The sequence below is a fragment of the Diadema setosum genome, chromosome 9, assembly GCF_964275005.1.
Source record: "Diadema setosum chromosome 9, eeDiaSeto1, whole genome shotgun sequence".
Lineage (NCBI taxonomy): Eukaryota > Metazoa > Echinodermata > Echinoidea > Diadematoida > Diadematidae > Diadema > Diadema setosum.
The window spans coordinates 3,454,517-3,474,402 of NC_092693.1; the positions used below are offsets into that span (position 1 = coordinate 3,454,517).

Genomic DNA, 19,886 nt, shown 5'->3' on the forward strand with positions numbered 1-19,886 from the left:
TCTCCCTCGCACCCCTGTCCCCCCTCCCGGCCCTCCCCCACAGCCTGCTTACTATATTGAATCCTTCCTGAATCCTGCAACAGGTTAATCGCCTAAGTCATCAATGACCACAGAATGTTCAGGTGGTAATTTGGTGCTACTGCTTTTACGATACACTGATATTTCCTGGGGCCTGACGTTTGGCAGTTTACACCAACTGAAGTATGCACCAACAAGACAAAAAACTTTTGTGAGCACGACAAACAATAACATGTGTATCAACGAACATCACATGACACCAAAAATTTGTTACGAGAACCAACTCATATATTCATATCAGCATGACACACACAATACTAAAAGTTACAACCAACACAGGAATGACTACGGTCCCTCACCATCAGTAAAAGTTCACAATCAAGATGGCTGTGGCAACCTGCTGTACCTCCGCCTCTGGTCTGTAAACCCAAGTGAAATCTGCGTGCCTCACAAACTTTGTCACTTACCACATAACTTCACAGACTGCTCTTGGAAGAGGAGGGGTGGAGTGGGGGAAAAAAGGCCAACACACTCCACACTCCAGAGTGGTGTCGAATGACAAGACCCCTTGCCATGCATGTGGAAGGAGGGCAGACCGCTGCTAAGCCCAGCCCCCATGAAAATGTGTCCACGGACCCTGGTGTGCATGCACGCACTGTAGCTACTGGCTGCAGAGCTCCGGGCTCATTATCATACGTTGGTAGTAAGGCATTAGCATAACAACTCACAGCTGTGCCCTCACAATGTTTGGCTGTGCTGAAAAGGAGAGGTTTTAGTATGATAAAGCAATGTTGCATAACACCTCACGAGCCTCCTCCATTGTGCGGCCTCAATCACTTGGGTGTTCCATTCATAGCTGTAGGGGTTCTCCCGGGTCCATCAGTATGAGTGTTTTTATCCACCTTTCCCCATCCCCTCCCCCCCCCCCCCATGGCAAAAAAAAAGAAGAAGTAACAAGTATAATGCGGAGACAGGTTCTCATACGTTTCAGTACAAGTTGTTTTCTGTATTCTGTTTCCTGTTTAAAAGTTCCGTAATGCACACCATGTTGTTAAAACGAAAAAAAATGTAAACATACTATTATTTGTGAACATTAAAAATACAACCTGCAAAGAGGCAGGTTCTCATGAATTCCAAAGGTGATACTATGGTACATACAGGCCAACTGTACGTTCCTTCAAAGCATGTTTCATCTGCCTTCCAAGCCTTTCCTACGACTTCACTTCATGAATTACGGGCAGACGACTTTGAACATGTTTAATGTTATTATTCAAACACGTAGCAATGAAAATGCATCTATGACTTGCATCATAGGTGTCAATGACTGACTTTTGACATCAATGTGTAACAGCTAAATGTTAAATTCTGAGAATACGCAACAGAGACAGCAGTACAAAGACCGCATGAAATATATGAACACAAAAAAGCGCAGGTTTGACATCAATTATGAAATCCCTGAAAATATTTCCTGACAGATCTTAATCAAATTGTAGCATTTTTCATTTCAGAAAAACTTACGTTCTTGAGTTCACGTGAGTAACGCAGACATTTTTGGAGATGCATAATCATACCAAGTGGTTGTTATTTTCTTTAAGTAAATGGCATTTATGATTAGCCAAAATTTATTCTGTGCAAATATTCAAGTGTGCAGACTCGCAAGCCTTTACTCTTGCTGTATGGCATATATAAGTAACAAAGAACCATTTGACATGAAACTAGTCCATGTTATCTTTCATTATCACAAGAAAATTCCCACTTTTCAATATCAACTTGTCACAGACCTAACAACTATTTTATATTGTTATGAGTGAATTTCACGTTTGTACATGTACAACCGAGAGAATGGACTATTCTAACATGAATGCATTATATATTGTATATATCAGCTGTCTATTGAGAACACCAGCTCTTACATTATCATTACCTGCGTGAATTTTAAGAGCGATCAGCCAATGCATGGTAACTGCTTTTGGTTCAAAAGACAAGCAGGCACACATCAACACGAATAATCGTGCAGATAGCTGCTCTTGTTGAGCTGAGATTCTGGCATCCACTGTCTACCGAACATTATTGCAAGCTATGTTTGTCAGATCATATTACGAAGCAGACTACAAAAACATGAATAAAACAAACGTACGTGGGTATATGAGACGAATATGGACTACTACAGGAAATTACTAATTGTCATGTTCTCTACAAAGTAGGAACATTATGTATGGACACAAAAGACTGGGACGATTATGAAACACCTCACAAATTACATTGTGAGAGCGTTACTCTTTCCAAAGAAACTTCCCTGCTATAATATCATCCTTCAAACCTGTTTCCAGTAAAAATGTGTTACATTGCACATGAGTAGTTCTAGAATTTATCATATTCCATCAAATCCAAGAAAAACATACTGTATAAATGGTCATTTTTGCGTACATACATTTTTGCGAATGAGGAGGTCACAGACATTCTCGTGAGATTTTGTTTTTGCGTATTGACATCAAGACTATTGTAAGTGCACTATCACCTTTGCGCATGGCGACATTTCCGCATATTATTAAATTCACGGTAGAACAATAATTTGCAAAATTTACACAAATTACACCCTCGTGAAAATAACAGCTTATATAGTACACATATGTACATATAATAAATGCATACACTTAATTACGTACATAAATACAAACATACGTGCTTAAGTTTCACTATCTTTCTGGCTCTTAAGTGGAATATTCTGGAATCTGAAGGCATATTTCAAATGCTAAAGAGAATGAAAAGACACTTTGTTTACGTAATATGGTATTAGATCTATGTAAACACGATGGTCTTTTTTCTGTAATTTTACATATCAGCATACGGAACTATTTTTGAGAAAAAAGGCAAGAATATCCAAAACTACGTTCTCTGAATTGTGGCTAGACTGATTACATAGCATACGTTAAAAGGCATAGGATTTTTACATAATTTATACAAGAGGCTTAAAATATCCAGGATTTAACCCTAAAAGTAGTTCTTAAAGATACACATTTCACAAAATAACGTAAACTAACAGTTCTTCGACTCCTGGAAAGTCTTAAAATATCTCATATTCAACAGGTTTTGTACATCTAAATGTGAACATCGTTTCACGAGCAGAATTCTATTTCCATATTAAACGGAAGCACCCGTCCCTCAAAAGTTATTTTTGAACCACGTAACCTGCCTCCGAGAAATGCAAAGCCCTGTGCTCGACATGGAAGTGCCCGATGCTGTAAACCAACTTGTCATGTGGATACCGCATGCCCGTTGACTGGTAAAAGGCAGGCAACCAATGAGGCAAAGCCAGGGTGTGCCGTGACCTCTGCACGGTGTTTTTTTTTTTTTTTTTCTTTTTATGCACACAATGCCTGCCCGTCAATGCACACAACCAGTCTACTCAGCGGAGCTTTTTATACTCCATCCCTACTGTGTAGATCAGGCCCGCCTGCCCAAGTTTCTCCCACTGTGTTTGCCACTGTACATATTGAACCATGTGAACAGGAAGCTTGGGCCGTGTGAAACCAACTGGTGTGATAGTTACTAATATATGTACCATCCTCTTTTCTTTGTTTCAACATAGAGACATCTGATGCTTTCCACGCACTAAAATGCGATATTCTGTGAACTTGTGCGTTGCAATCAAATACAGATGACATTATCGAAATGTGAGGAAATATCGCAACTATCTTGTACAAAAATGTTAGTGATCAGCAGATATTCCGGTACATCTTAACGTTATAGTACTTATGTCTGAAGCAAAGAATTGATGCCACACATCAACAAGAAGGGGGATGCTTATTTGGTGGAGTTAAAGTTCAAAAATTTAAAACAGAAAAACAATAAAAATGCTTAAACTATTGAAATTGCATTTAACAAAAATTATTCACAAATAAATAATGCACAGAAACAGAGAGAGAAAAAAAAATCTGCACAACTTTCCACTTTTCAACATATGAAGCTTTTTGCATGACCAACATGATTCTTATCATCTGTTGTATTCAATTAACTTTTCGTTTGTTTTCTCTCTCTCTCTCTCTCTCTCTCTCTCTCTCTGCACCACATCTTCCTTTCTCTATTAATTACAGTTTTCATGCTGGCTATAAACTGTGCAAGTCTAACATCCCTTTGAACAAAATTTAAACATCCAATAATGTCACGCGTCATGTCAACACTACAAAAGACAAACTACAGCACTTGTTTTTTTTATCTACTCTTCCTTTGATATCAAAAGTTTGCTCTCATTTGTTGAAACATATGATACATAAAGAAAAAAGACATTGCAAAATTTAAAATCTCAATATTAACCCTGAATCTATGGGCGCGTGCAGTCCAATCTTTAAAGAGTGTAAGGTTGCGTTTATCTAACTTGAGAGAGAGAATCATGTTTCAAAACACGTTTGGAACGGTGTTTGCAAACGTGGTTTGAAACGCGATTCTCAGGGTGTTGCGTTTATCTAACCATCATACAATCACGATTTGAGTGGTGTCACTGCGCAGCTCCTTTGCGCCATTTGACCCAGGAAGTAAAGGTCAACTGCATACCACCAAACATGCCTCATCAGTCACACACAAATAATGGTTAGAGAGCACAACCGGGAACAGCTGGGATTTGACCTTGAAATATAAACGCATTTCGAAACGGCATTGCGTTTAACTCACAGAATGGCGATCGTGGTTTCAAACGTGTTTCAAAACGCCCTTAGAAAGGCGTTTCAAAACGGCGTTTCTAAACGCGTTTGAAAACACGGTTGCGTTTATCTAACCCCTAAAAATGCCTCAAACGCGTTAAGGATTGTGATTCTGCCTCAGAAAATTTCTAGATAAACGCAGCCTTTGAATGATCCAGGTGGAGCAGACTAGAGCAACCTCTCAGTTATGGCAAAACACTCCCAAGCCGAACCTTCAGAGGAAACTTTGGGTGCGTTTATCAACTCACTTTTGGAGCAGAATTAAGGTTTCCAAACGGCTTTAAGGGAGATACGGTCAATTGATAAACACAAAGCTGTTTTGATTGTGGGGTAGGAAATGTCTTTCTGAAACACTAAAAACACATTTGAGCCAGAAACACGTTTACATAGAGATGATAGATGCAAAGACATTTGAAACACGTTTATCTCAAACCTACCCATGCCAACTAGAACTACATGATCTCTGCTCCTTGGGTCAAACTGCGCAATGGATCTGCAAAGTGACAAAGCCTTCCTCTCGACTCACAATAGAGATGATTAACGCAACAACTCAAGAAATGTGATTCAGAAGGCCTTTGCAAATGCGCACTGATAGTTGGTATTCAAACGTGTTTCAATCATGGGAAAGACAATAAATTTGCAGCCTATGCCAGGAAGCATACCATGGTAGACCACCCGCAATGTGGTGTAGAACGTGCCAGAGCAAACATTTCCTCGCCACAGAATGGGACTGAGCACAAAAGTGCCAGAGCATACTGTGTCGCATTGAGTTTGTATACAATTTACAATAATATACCACTAAAAGTTAAGACTGAGAAGTGTTTGGAAAAAGTAAATATGATACCACGTATTATGTGCTAAAATCACATCTTTTTTTTCATGAATGCTGAACACGCTTTCACAAAATTTTGCTGAATGAGCTACATTGTACACATGCCTCAAAGGTAACTTTGTGGCACTCTTCTGAAAATGGACCAGAATGCTCCCTGAACTTTTGTATACCAGATTGTACCATTGTAGTACAATCCAGATTGCTCTGGTTCGCTGTGGCACGGTGCGTTTTATTTGGGACTACATCAGTAAAACTAACTGACCTTTGACCCTTGCAACGCTGTCGTTTTCTCGGTGAAGTGTACAGCAGTAAAAATGCCACAAAGCCTTTGCCTGAATGAAGTCTGATTACAATTTGACTAATAATTACAGCTAAATTATGAGGGCTTATGAAGAAAGCTTTTATATATCTTTGACCACTGGCCTTTCCAAACAAGACCAGGCCTTGAATTACCCGGGCGGCAAAAGGCAATTTGCCGCAATGCCCTATCAACTTGCCGCGATGCCCCTCTCAAAATTGCCATGCTCACGGCAACTTGTTGCTGTCCCCCATTTTTGGTTTGCCATGATGCCCTTTCATCAGAAATACAGCTCAAAAAATTTGTATTTGTTACGAAAAATCGAACGGAATACGAAAATACGAAAACGTCCTTAGAAAGTACGAAGTCACAGTGGGAAAAAATATTGGGTAAAAAAATGACAAACGCACATCGCATTATGTGCCCTGTCATCTGTACTCGGCTGGGATATCGACGCAACGCGTACGCACTTAATGTAGAAAGCGCTGTATAGAAAAGTGGGCGCACACGCAAATCGCTGCTTGCGTACTCTATACACCAAATGGAACTTCGCGCGCGTGAATCCCTGCCGCCTACGGACCCCTAGGATGTTTACATCGATCGCTGTGGCATCCCCGTGTGTGTGCAGCCTGGCCAGCTGGGGAGCACGAGTTCTAGTAGCTACATTAGCCAGTTTCCAGCCACATACTTACTAGACGCCTAAGTAGTACATAGTAGTAGTATCCTATTTCGTTTTCTTTTGAGGTGGGGTAGAAGCAATGTCTTCTTCTTTTTCTCTTCTTTTTCATCCGCTTTTCCCTTGTCTCCAAGTACGAAATGACTGTTAGACTGTTGTGTGTTTTTTTAAACGTTATTGCATCATTTTTCTGCAAGTAAGAGGTGAGTTTCTGTTCATGTGTTGATGTGCACTGCAGTACCAGTACGGCAGTAGTGCAGGTGAAAAGCGTTCAAACTTTCTTTCCTGTGACTCGATGTATTTCTAAGCCTATTAAGGAGATCTCATATAACATAAATACTTCTAACAAACTATTTTTTCCGGTCCAAATGAATTAATTTCCTTTGTTCTGTATCGTTTATTGACTGCTGATCCCAATATCAAGGATCTCGTCATAATACCGAGTTTCTACTGTACATTTATTTTCTTGTAGTTTCGGTGCGGCAAACTTCTGCTAGGGCCTAGGCCTACTTATCATTTTATTTCTGTCATTTCTCATGCCTCGTTTGGTAGGATTTCTTCCGTTTAATATCACTTTATCCGTTCCATTTATACTTTGAATTATTTAAACGTAATTCTTTCAAGTGCCTAGCACTGTACATACATTTTCTTAAAGGCAATTTCTCTGCTTTGCTGCAATATTTCGAAGCGAGTTTGATCCCAGCCGCTTCGGTGTGTTGTGTGTTATCTTTTGTAATGTTTGTGTTGTTGTCGGGAGGTTGTTGATACTTTGTACATGTATTTGTGATTTATATTCCTAGGCGTTTATCTCGAGTGATGATGGTGATCGTGTTTCTATAAAATGTTGATAGGAAAACTAAAAGGTCAAAATGATCAGAGTGATGCCTGATGGTGATGATAATTAACGATGCAGGTGTAAAAGACGGCTTGCTGTGAATGCTGAGCGTACTTGCCCTTCATTTTATTTCATTTTCCCTCTTACTCTTCTTTCCCCTCCCAAGAATGATAAAAAAGAAAATACATACACCTTACAACAAAAAGAACCACATGCTACCAACCTTCATGAAGTGAAATCTAAATGTTCATAACCAGCAAAGAATAAGGGGAAAACACAAATAACAGTACAGTAAATAGAAGCAAGATAGAAGCAAGGAGATTGTGTATGCAGTCTGTTTGGCTCGAAGAAACTTGACACCCCTCCCCTCTCCCCTTATGGAAATTTCCACAAAAGCAGGTGTCAGGCCCAGGTGCCAGACGAAAGAATGCGTGCACTGGAATAAACAGCTTGTAAATATCCTGGAAATATCGATCGAAGAACTTGCGCAAGAGTTAAATTAAAGGAATCATCGCAAAGATATCATGATTCTATAGCCTTTCTTTTGGCACATAGTAGGAAACATCGAAGAGTCGATTATAGTGTACTTCATCGAATATCTTATATGTTTCCTGAACGATAAAAAAAACCCCAAAATGATTGATTACTCATTCGATTAAAAATGCAATCACAGAAATACATGAAAGGTCTCGTATGCCCAGACAAATTCTTTATGAGTAGGTCCTATGAGATGCAGCCATCACCCGCTTAGACAGCAACATCATGACAATTAATTTCAAGTTCATCAAAACTGCTTATTACTTTTCAAAGTTTTGGCTGTCAATATTCATTCGTGGGTGTTTTTTTTTTTTGTGTGTCTTTTTTTTTCCTCGTGAAAGACGTAATGATTTCTTCATATCGAACATAAAGTGTTTACCGTAACCAAGCCATTAATCAGCTATGGCGCATTATTCGATCCATTGAACTTGCAGTAAGCACATGGCGCATTCCTTTCAAGTCAAACCACATGTTTTGCACATCGGCACATCGACACACAGCGCGACATTCAACGATCATCGTTATGGCAGACATTCCGATTCCATTCAGGGGAAAAGAAATTGGAATACTTCAGAAAATGATGTTTAAATCCAATGAAATGAAAAAGCCTGAAAACGACGCATAATTATGTTTTATATTATACAGTAATTGGAAACACCCAATAGAGTTTTGCATTCGCTCACACAAAAGCTCTGAGAAGATGAAAGCATTCCCCCTCCCCTGCTATGTAGTGGAAATTTCCACAACCAGCCCAGCAAGTTTTTAGAGGTACATACATGCACTAGTTATAGTACACATTCTTTGCGAGCGAGTAAGCAATCAATCAACACTGAAAATTGCGTAGTTTGGAATCTTTATCGTGCTGATGACCAACTCGGTACTTCAGTATGTGTCGTAATGTTATGTTTAGAGCCTGTAGGCCTCATAAGTTGGCGAGTTTATTTCAAAATAGCAAAAAGAGGGAGATAGAAAAAATACGAATTCTGATGGAATACAAATTTTGGAGCTGCTGAATACTAATTTGTGCTTCCAAAGGTAGGCAGCTCTGTACAGGTAATAAAATGATCTTCCATGTTTGATCTCAACCAGTGACAGCGTTTTCTCTCCACCAACTGAACAGCTGCGCTTCAGAGTCCACTAAATCTACTGGACATGTACCTGTGAATGAATATGGTATTTCTCTCTTCTCTAAATGGACCATTTTTATCATATTTCTCTCTTTCTTGAAAGACATAATTAAATGTGGTCTACATTAATTAAACTCAAACTGAGGTGAGCCCTTACCATGTAAAGTACAGCAATGAATGACTGGAAATAATGTTCACTTATGCGAAAGTTTGGAAGCCATTTTATTTTTTATTTATTTATTATTTTTTTTTTTTTTGGTTTTGCCTTGATGCCCTTTCAAATTTTTGGGTTTTGCCTTGGTGCCCCTCTGACTTGCCTTGCTGCCCATAAAAAAATATTGCGAGAGAGTGCCCCCAAAACCAAAAATTGGCTGCCCCTAAAACTGGCGAAATTTGAGGCCTGCAAGACTACACATTGTAAATCAGCTCTTTCACATTTTATGGACGGTCCATTGAAATGATTATCTGCATGCTACTGTAAAATGGCATATATTCAGCAAAACTTTTATTTCTGCAAATTCAATGAGTCAACGTTTGAGTCAACGAGGTCCTGCTTGCATGAGTGCAGACTCGCCATTCATGCAAGTACATTGTACAACATACCGGTACATCGGACAAGTTATTGTAAATGCAACTTAACATCATAAATTTTGCATGCAGCTATAAATTTTGTTGTTCCCATATCGGCAATCGTAAGTTCACTATGTCATAAACACAATTCAAGGAAAGCTTACTTGTTATTCTCCATTTTTATCGAGAGCTGGCTACATATGAGTTGTGATTAGTGTGCACTGTGTGTGTAGTTTGGACAGTTTGTCTGTAATGCTTAAAAATGCAAGGGTTTATATCTGGCATGTACAAAGACATGTCTACCAGTGGAGGATCCAGGGAGACCGCACCAGGCACACTAGAAAAACTTGAAGTGTCGCTATGGCAACTGGTGTGCCTCCGCCATAATGCATGTTTCGCCCAATAGGTGTACAGTAAAATGTCTTCACACTGTGTGATGACAGTTTCACATAACTGGCAAAACATTGAAATGACAGGTTTGTCAGGAATGTCTTGAATGTTCACTTTCCTTGAACTAGGTTTGCTTTAATTGTCTAAGAGCACAGGTACATGTACAAGTATTTGGGGAATTGAGGATTCTTACTTGACTTTTAACCAACCCTAATATAAGTTTATGCATTGAATAATTTTCAAGGTATGAAGAAAAAGTATAATTTTTAAGGCATTGACCTTGACCTTTGACCCTGAATATTGAACCATGACCCCTAAATTCCCTAGCTAATCCCTGCCAGTCAATACATGCATATGTACCAAGTTCCATGCAGATACATTGAACCATTTGCGAGAAAAGTGAAATTGTAACATTTTCACCTGACCTTTGACCTTTTGACCTTTTACTTTATGACATGAAACTCTCTCTGGAGAATCATTATGCAGTAGTACATGTCTACACTAAGTTTCAAGAGAATACCTTTGGGCATTGCATAAATATGGGGGAAATAGCAACATTTTTAGCATTTTACCTAGACCTTTTGACCTTTGACCTCTTGCCAATTTCACTAAAAAACCACTCAACTAATTGCCCCATCATACTTCATCCTTGGACCAAGTTTGGTGAAAGTTGCTTCATCCAATTTTGAGTTATCACGTAAACAGATAAATTTTAGGATTTGACCTTGATCTTTGACCTTTGACCTCTGTCCGATTTCACTAAAAAACTAATCAAGTAATTGTCCCATCATACACCATCCTCGGACAAAGTTTGGTGAAATTTGCTTGATCCAGTCTTGAGTTATCGCGTAAACAGTTACAATTTCATGATTTGGCTTTGACCTTTCACCTTGGCCTTTAGCCGATTTCACCCAAAATCTAATCAAGTAATTGCCCTATCATACTTTATACTTGGACCAAGTTTGGTAAAATTCCAGTCAATATCACTCAAGTTATCGCGTAAACGAATGCGGACGGACGTGCGGACGGACGTACGGACGGACGTACGGACGGACGGACGGACAACCTGAAAACATACTGCCTCCGGCACCACTTCGTGGCGGAGGCATAAAAAACAGAGGAGGGGTGCGTGCGCCTCCCCCCCCCCCCCCCATGTTGTAAATGCGCCCCCTGGATCTGCCCCTGCGTCTACTTTTGGTGATGCAGCAAATGGATGTTCACTGCACATTCTAACATAAATATAAACCATAGCCCTTTATCACCTCTTGGCACCTCACAATTCCTTCAAAATTTATATTTACAATCATTAATCTAAAGACTTTCTGTGGAAAACAATGAGAATAGATGAGGCTTGTTTGGAAAATTTCCACCCATTTAACCAAAATGTCCAATCAATTACCAGGTAGATATAACATGAATCGGAACTGACTGTTCACTTTTTACGTCAATTATTGCTGTGTTTACACCATGTTCCCGATGGTCACAGCAGTCACGTTTCAGGCCACTGTGGACAAAACGGGAAGGACGTGAAACAACGCAAAGGGACAGGATAGGCAGGCGTGACAGGCCGTGATTGTCGTGGATGCCATGACATTTGGCACTTTTTCTTCTGTCATATGATGCAATACAACGGGGTGGGTGAGGGGTTATAGACTTAGAGGTTGATATCTAAGCAGCGGCTCCAGTTCAGGGCAGCATCACTTGCTTGAGCAAGTTCTTCAAGCCTGACTGGGAACTTCCACAGGTGGCAGTCTTCCACAATGTGATGCAGGGTTTGGTCAGGATGGCCACAGCCACACGCCGGGCTAGCCGAGAACCCCCATTTGGGTAGACGGTGGCCTGTCCTTGCAAACTGCAGTCCCGGGTGCTTATGAGAAACCTTGTAGACCATTAAAAAAAGGATGAACACAACAAAACAAGACGGCGCATAACAGGCCGTAACAAAACGCAACTGAAAATGTTGCATAGTCTAGCCTGACCAGACGCTGTGAGAACAGTGTCTGATAGCTACACGTTCACTGGAGCGATAACTGGACGAGGACTAGAATACAGTTCCAAGAGAAAATCTAGGAGAATGTCTCATCTACCACGACGCATTACGTTTCGGGCAAACGGGGCTGCCGTGGCCACCGGGAACGTGGTGTAAACGTAGCATCAGCGGCATACCCAATTATGAGGAGACTACTGTATCGTGGAAATATGCACGCAAGATTTGAGTGTGAATCGTGTCACAAAATATCACCGATCATAAAGGGGTGTAGTATTCTCATGTGACTGATGGATTTCCTGTCTTCTCCCCATAAGAGATGTGCAGCGCTACACAAATACCACGGTATTTCCTGAATGAGAGTGGTACCGTGGTATCTTTTACCATGGCATTTTGTCAGTGAGAACGGTTCCAATAAATTGCCGTGGCATTTAATGCCACAGCGATTCAAATTTGAACACAACCTAACCATAATTAATGGTGTATAAACTGCACCTGTGTATATACTACATTCCATATTTCAGCCATCAGTAATCACTGCCCAGTGCATGTGTCACATGCATGAAACATGTACTTGCACTACCACCGCACCATGTGCCTATATAATAATTGCTATATATTCACAGAGACCACCATATAATTGGTGATGTGTAGATTAATAAACCTTTGGAAACAAACCTTTCTCCATTTTCAGAATTAAGAACCTTCAGAATAACAAACAGTAGCCATCATTTATTAGACCAGCAAAAAACAAATCACTGCAGATTGCCAAATCCATATTTAAGTAGTATGATCAGAGTAACTTCAACAGTTTGAAGTTCAAGTTCCTTCAAAATTGAGCAGCTGCATGCAATGTTCATACCATAATAATATGCAGCTGGGTAGCTGCTCTGTGTACAGAGTGTGCTTGTCATACATATGTAAGCTCATGAAACTGAGAATAAGCATTTTCACATCAGCCCGATAAAAATCCAAGCTCGAGATATATTTCGCGATCGCAAATTAGCGCGCTATTTCATTTCCTATTCACATCAGCCCGAAGAGAATTAGCCCGAAATTTTTTCGAGCTAATTTGACAGCTGAGCATGCACAAGCAGTGTTGGGTATACCAGTAGAGTGCGCGCTTTCAAAAAAATTACCCGCGTGATTGCCATTTTTGTGTGCGGGTTGCCTCAACCGACTGATCGACTACACTACAAGCACGTTTTGTTTATTAGTTGTTCCGATCTCGCTAATTTCCTGCTCTAGATTTGTTCAGTTTTGTGTTTTATTGTATTCATTCATCGGTCATGGCAGTTGACGAAACCCTGCTTAATATTACGATGCGAAAGAGAATACGCCGTGAGGAGAGGAATCGTGAACGATTCTTCGAATTTGTGAAGAGAAGGAACCGTTCGTTTCTTCTGCTCACTGCCATGGTGTTCACGTTGTTTCCAGCGGGAGAACTGCGATTCCCCCGTCACACTAGGCTCGCTAGGCATGATGGGATGCATCGCGCTAATTTCTTGAGGCGATTTCACATTATCAAATAGCGCACTAGTTCGCAAATTATCCCGCTATTTCAGAGATTTCCCGAGTTGGACTCAAGAAATTTTCTCGATCAGAGCGATAAAATTAGCGCGCTAATTTGTATTCACATTATCAAATAGCACGCTATTTCGTGATCGGGTTAATTTCCCAAGTCAGAAAATAGCGCGCTATTTGGAAACATCGGGCTGATGTGAAAACGCCTTATGTGACGGCAGCGTCAATGTCTTTGCCTTCTTCTTTGGACACGTCGCATTTGAGTTTTTCCATAAATTGGTAGATTGATATCTTTGCAACATACCTCACATAAAAGTTGACCATTGGCTGTCTTTAATACAGGAAAAGGAAACAAAAATTGAATCATGATGTTTGCGATTATACCAAAGGTTCTGTTCTTGAACTAGCTTGTAGACATTTTGTCACTGTTCTTACCCAAAGAGTGTACATGAAGGAGTCCTCCCTCTTGTTTACTTTCTGTTTGGAACAGAACATGCATACACGTGGGGCATTTTTTTGTTCAAAGGTCTCCCTTCCCCTGGAAAGTTTGGCACTAATGCCACTTTTTCTGCCAAAATACTTTGTCACTCAGGAACCATACACAGACCTACTGAGATCGAGATAGATTGTATACCAATAGAGTTGTACAGTACACATGAGCGAACACTGTCCGCACACCATATGCAGATACAAAGTACATATCAGCTGTCAGGATGTACATGTATAAGCAGCACCCGAATAAACTCACAAGTGTGGTTGAAAATATATATACCGTGTACAACATTTTTACAGTTCTAAGTTATGGTTGCCTGTGGGGCAGGCCCTGCCCCCCCCCCCCCCTCCCCACCCCCCACACACACACACATACACTCACACACACACTAAGGTGGTCATCTGTACTATATGCGCATTCCAGATTTTTGGGGAAAAGGAGTATAATATATTTTTTAGGAGTACAATTCAGGGGGAAAATCCTGAAAATCGTTGAAAAAGGAGGTATTTTAGTATATATTTCTCTGAAACATTGATAATAATTTTGCTGGGCAATTTTCAAATCTTCTCTGTTCAATCCTGAAATATGGCCCAAATAGGGTTAGTTTCAAATGCCAAGAAATTCTGAAATAGGGGTAGTCTAGCTTCTTGGTGTTTGCCCCAATCCACCTAAATATGCTTATTGTGCATGTTTTGCTCCAAAGCATGCCTGGCTAGCCTTCCACATTGTATTCACGAGACATTTTGCCATATGCACTACACATAGGTCAAGCCGCTTTGCTAGCTTCCCTTCCAAAAACCTGCGATAGGGGATAATTCTGCTGGCTTCCCTTCCAAAAAGCCTGTGATAGGGGTAAAAACTGTAACCCATTTCAATCCTCAAAGGGGGTAAAAATCGTAACCCATTTCAATCCTCAAAAGGGGGTATCTCTTCAAATTCTGCAATAAGTCTGCAGTGCATTGATAATGAGACAAAACTGCTGAGTTTATTCAGAATCTTGTTTGCCCAGTCAGTACCATCAAGACCGACAGGATTTTGCGAGAGTTTTTGCAGAGGTCACAATAAGAAGTTTGGAAGCCTTTGCAATGTATTGTGTTACTCCAAGATGGTTGAGGGAAGCGAAAGAGCTGATTGTGCTTGTTAATTTGATATCTTATTCATTTCCCTATTTTTGCTGTCATTTTAGCAAAGCCTTTTAGCATCAAAATATATGAATATGACGCCACTGCTTACGAAGTTTTTAGAACATAGTTTCATGTTTTGCTAGTTCCAGACCATTACTAAAAATAGATATATCCGTAATTTCTTCAATTACACAAACATGAAACTTGAGAGACTGTGAATAATTAAAAGACAAAGAGGGACACTATTTTTAAAACAGAGAATTTTATGTTATAATGTGTGAATTTGTGTGTGCCAGTCATGCCAAAGTTTAATACGTAGATACCACATGTGGGAATTCTCGTAGTCTTTTAAGTTGTTTTCAATTATACTGGGGATTATCGATCTTACGCTGGTTTTTACTTCGTGGAATTTGAGTTTTCCTAAGTATGTCCTCAGAGTCAACAGGAAATTCATCTGTACATTCATGTGAGGGGCATCACATCGTTGTCTAGGACTTCCAATATACAGCCCTGTCTCTATACCATTCAGCACTACTGTTGCGAGCCAAAACCGGCATCTGAGGCTGAGCTAGCTGCGCACAATCACAGGCCTAGAATTTAAGAATTCTGAGTTAGCTGCGCACAGTCATACTGACTCGTACATAGCTAATTTTACTGACGTCGTAACACACCAAATAGGTGGGATGGTAATAGCATGAGTAGAATGATTACGTGTTGTGATAAGTTGAATTAATAACAGATTCTGACAACTGTCATATCCATGTGTCACTGCCAGATAATTATCAAGATTTCACCTCACATCAAAGCAAGACTCGCATCATGCAACATGTTTCGACCAATCACAGGCACAAAATTCCAGTGCAGACTCGAAGACATTTTTATTTTAACTCTACCTTTGGAATGTCTCTGAATTTTGTTAATTCCTGGCTCGTATTGAAATAAAACTGAAAAAAGGTGTCGTAAATGTGATACAATATACTTTAGTGAACATAGCACACACCATATCTTTAGAGGAGAATGGAAGATTTCATGTTAGTTTTTGGCCTCAAACATGAAGGAATTTCTGCTTGAAATACAATACTGAAATTATTTTGATAATCTAGATTCCTCTTTTCCATTTTATTTTGATCATGAGCTTATCCGTTGATTTTTTTTTTCTTTCATTTGATGGTAAAAGTATTGAAAAGTGACTAGAAATATTTGTTCTACATGAATTTGTTTATGGCCATGTATCTGTTCATTACATACGCAAGCGCCGCTCATCTGTGCATATGACTTGAATAAATGTGTGATTTCACTCATGCTGCACTCTGACTGTCTGGAACAATCATGTGTGATTGGTTGACTGCCAAGGGGGGGGGGTCTGGCCCAGTACCCCTTTCATGCTAGTCACTCGGAAACCCAAGAAGATTTAACAGGGAATCAAACGAGGAAGACCCACGAAAAATTTCTTTCATACAGCAAATGAGCTCCCCAGTTGAATTTCTCTCTTCTGCTCTTCAGCAGTGCAAGCAAACATTATGGCACATGTGCGAAATAGCCAGCAAAATTCACCTATACCTTCATACCACAGCGTCATGCGGAGTTTACCAGGGACGTTCAAGGGTAAGATTTCTGAGAAGTCCCCTGGCATTTCACACAGAATTTTACCCACAATGCCTTTCAGACTACAGTTTCCGGCAGATCTCGGGTGAAATTTACTGAGCATGAAAAGAGTACTAGATCACACCAACAGGTGGACCAAAAGGGATCTACATCTTGAGGCTGGCTGGTTATCATTTACATCTATTTCCAGGCTTCTTAGGTGCCAGCCTCAGGTCATGTAAAAGGCATCATACCCCGCGTTCACATTGGTCCCCGCGACGCGGGGAAAGTCCCGAGCTGTGGGACTTTCTCCTCCAAAACCATAATGTGAACGCTCGCTGGGACTTGTCCCCTCGTCCCCGCGAAGCAAGTCGGGTACGGGGACAAGATTTGGAGGGGAGAGTGACCTTGGGGCGCAATTGATAGCGTCCAGCTGTGGTCATCAAATGTGCGCATGCGCTATGCCTGGATTCAAGTGGCAGAGCTCGCTCCAAGCCCCAAAATGCCCCCACAGCTCGGGGACAGATGAGATACCAATGTGAACGGTCAGTCGTAAAAAAGATAAGATCTCTTGTGGCTGTCCCCGCGTCGCGGGGACCAATAGGCCCGTTCACACACAAGGGAAAAAGTGCGATTTAAAAATCGATTTTCTTATCGCGATCAAAATTTCGAAATTTTTTCCAGTGTGGACAGAAAAATCTCACTAATTACCGCGATCCTTATCGCGATCCAACTCGCACTATTAGTGCGATTTTTCAGAATAATCGCGATTATTTTGCCAAGCGTCGTGTGTGTGAGCGCGATCGAGATTCGGAAATCGGTATTTTTTGTCCCATCGTTCGTAGCGCGTGCGAAACTCTATTGGGACTGCGCGGTCAGTCTTCGGTCATGCAAGATTCGCGCATGCGCAGTTTGGCCACTGATCGTTCTTTCCTTGCTGCGAAGTGCGATTTTTCCCTGTGTATAAACGGTCGAAAAAAAAATCGAAATTTGGATCGCGATTGAAATTTCGATTTTCGTTGTTTGTGAACGGGCCTAATGTGAACGCGGGGACAGACTACTGCAGAAAAACAGCATCCCCTAGGGGATTGTTTACCAGAACGCATTCCTAGAAATGAACAAAGTTGTATCACTATTCAAACATCCTACTTTTAGTAGTCCACAAGATTTTACTGGAATACAACTCTTGTAAACCCTTGGGTCACAAAGTGGAATTATGTCACAGGTTTTCATCTCTTACTCTAGCATGAAGTATTTGTTTCTGAACACAGCATTCTTTTCACAGGATTGAGGTAGAATATCCAAATCCTTTCTGTTTTACTTCAAAGCTCTGGGCCACATTTCACGTCTAACAAAACCAGGGAAAAAGGTCTACAGGTCTGTCTGGCACACACACGCACGGGCGAGAGGAAGCTTTGGCTACCTAATAGAAAAATCAGTGCACAAGTCATCAACTGCCCCAGGCAAGTCTCTTGTAAGCATCTACTCCTTCCTGGAAATCATGTTTTCCATCTCCAAACTTCTGGGCCTCTCTACAACTGCATTCATTACCACCTTTCAAATGATTTCTGTATGTACAGCAATTTTTCGTTTGCTTTTTTTTCTGTCTCTGCAAAATACCTATTTTCTCTGAACATGTATCAAACCTATAAATCATTCTCACACAGATACACAAATTCACACACCAACATTACTCACATTCACTTTAAAAAGAATGACAGCCACAGCTATTCTTCAAGCCATTTGAACAAGGGCAATGGGTCACTCCAAGGGGTCATATATTGTACAATTTTCAATATTGCAGTTTGCGTCCAGAGGATACAGAGGTACACATATTTCATCATACATGACTGATAAATACAGCTAAAGAATCAGACTGAATGCTCCTGTAACCTTTTTGCTTTAGAGCTCAGTCACACAGCCCAAAAGTCGCGTAAACGCATGAATCACGCATGAAATTTGGTTGTGCGTGCTTGTCTGTCGACAATTTTCGCTGATTTACACGATGAAAATCAGCGATGAATATCAGAAAAAACTACGGAAAGATCACACAAAAATCACTAACAAACCATGCACTTTCAGCACATAGGCACACAAAGGCCCCAAATAGGGCGAATACGTAGTTGTGCGCGACGACCGAGGTCCAAGGAAAACCACGCATAATCTGCGCATTAACACTAAGGAACTGCGTATGAATTGCACGATTCGCCCATGAATGCGATAGTGGCAACATTTTCGCGAACGATCACTGATATTCCACGCATATTTCGCGCACTGTCCGCGTAAGAACTACGCAAACTACGCAAAAATTACGTAAAACAGCGCAATACCGCATAGACTCTTACGCGAAGCCGAGTTTTGAGCTGCTCAAAACCTGGAATCACGTAAAGCGCCGATTCGGCGCACATCGGCAGACAACTACAGAGGTTCCACGTCAGACAAACTCATGAAATGCGCAAATTGCGCATGTATCACATAAGGCTCAAATTTCTTGCGTGATTCATGCATTTATGCAACTTTTGGGCAGTGTGACTGGGCCTTAATGTCCTGACCTTTTCTTGGGGGGGGGGGGGGGGGAAATGGGTGTGGAATAAGAAGTGTGATACAGAAATTTGACATTTATACTGCAATGGTTCTAGAAATTCAACATCTCAATGTGATAGAAATTTCACGATAAGCAATACAGTTCTACTAACCACTCAAGGTTCTTTACCCAAGAAAATGCAAACCAAAATCAATGCATACCTCTGTTACAAGTTATACAACAAGAGACCCGGGGGGTCTTGCGCTCACCTGAGTATCGCAAGTTCACCTTTCACACATTCACTAACCTAAATTACACACAGCTCTACTAAAATTTGACTAGGCATTCTAAAGTAGAAGATGAAAATTATGTACAATGAGGGCCCAAATCTGGACCCTCCCCCCGGCTCCAAGGGGGGCACCCATTGATCTGCCATGAACGGACTTGAAACTACAGTCATCAATGTACTTACTAATATAATTATTAATTTTAGCTCTATCACTTCTGGTTCTAGAGAAGAAGATCCCCTGAAAGATTCCTTTTTTTTTCTTTTTTTTCTTTTCTTTTTTTTTTTGGGGGGGGGGGAGGGGAGAGGGGGTGGGCCCCCAGGGGGAGCATGGTGCCAATTTGAACAAATTTTGATCCTATACCCCCTAGGGACTCTACTTAC

At 40.7% G+C, this 19,886-nt stretch overlaps 1 protein-coding gene across 3 annotated transcripts in view; it reads right to left on the bottom strand.

The window, feature by feature from the left end:
• LOC140232473 (uncharacterized) overlaps positions 1–19,886 on the bottom strand; it is an 81,584-nt gene that overhangs the window by 38,582 nt on the left and 23,116 nt on the right. Inside the window, exon 1 of one of the 3 annotated variants that reach the window (XM_072312563.1) lies at positions 486–516. The exons of 1 other annotated variant lie outside the window; for it this stretch is intronic. The gene's annotated coding sequence lies outside the window, so the exon portion shown is untranslated. Of the gene's footprint in view, positions 1–377; positions 451–485; positions 517–19,886 lie in introns of those variants that run through there. One more of the 3 variants, XM_072312564.1, reaches the window with a different exon arrangement.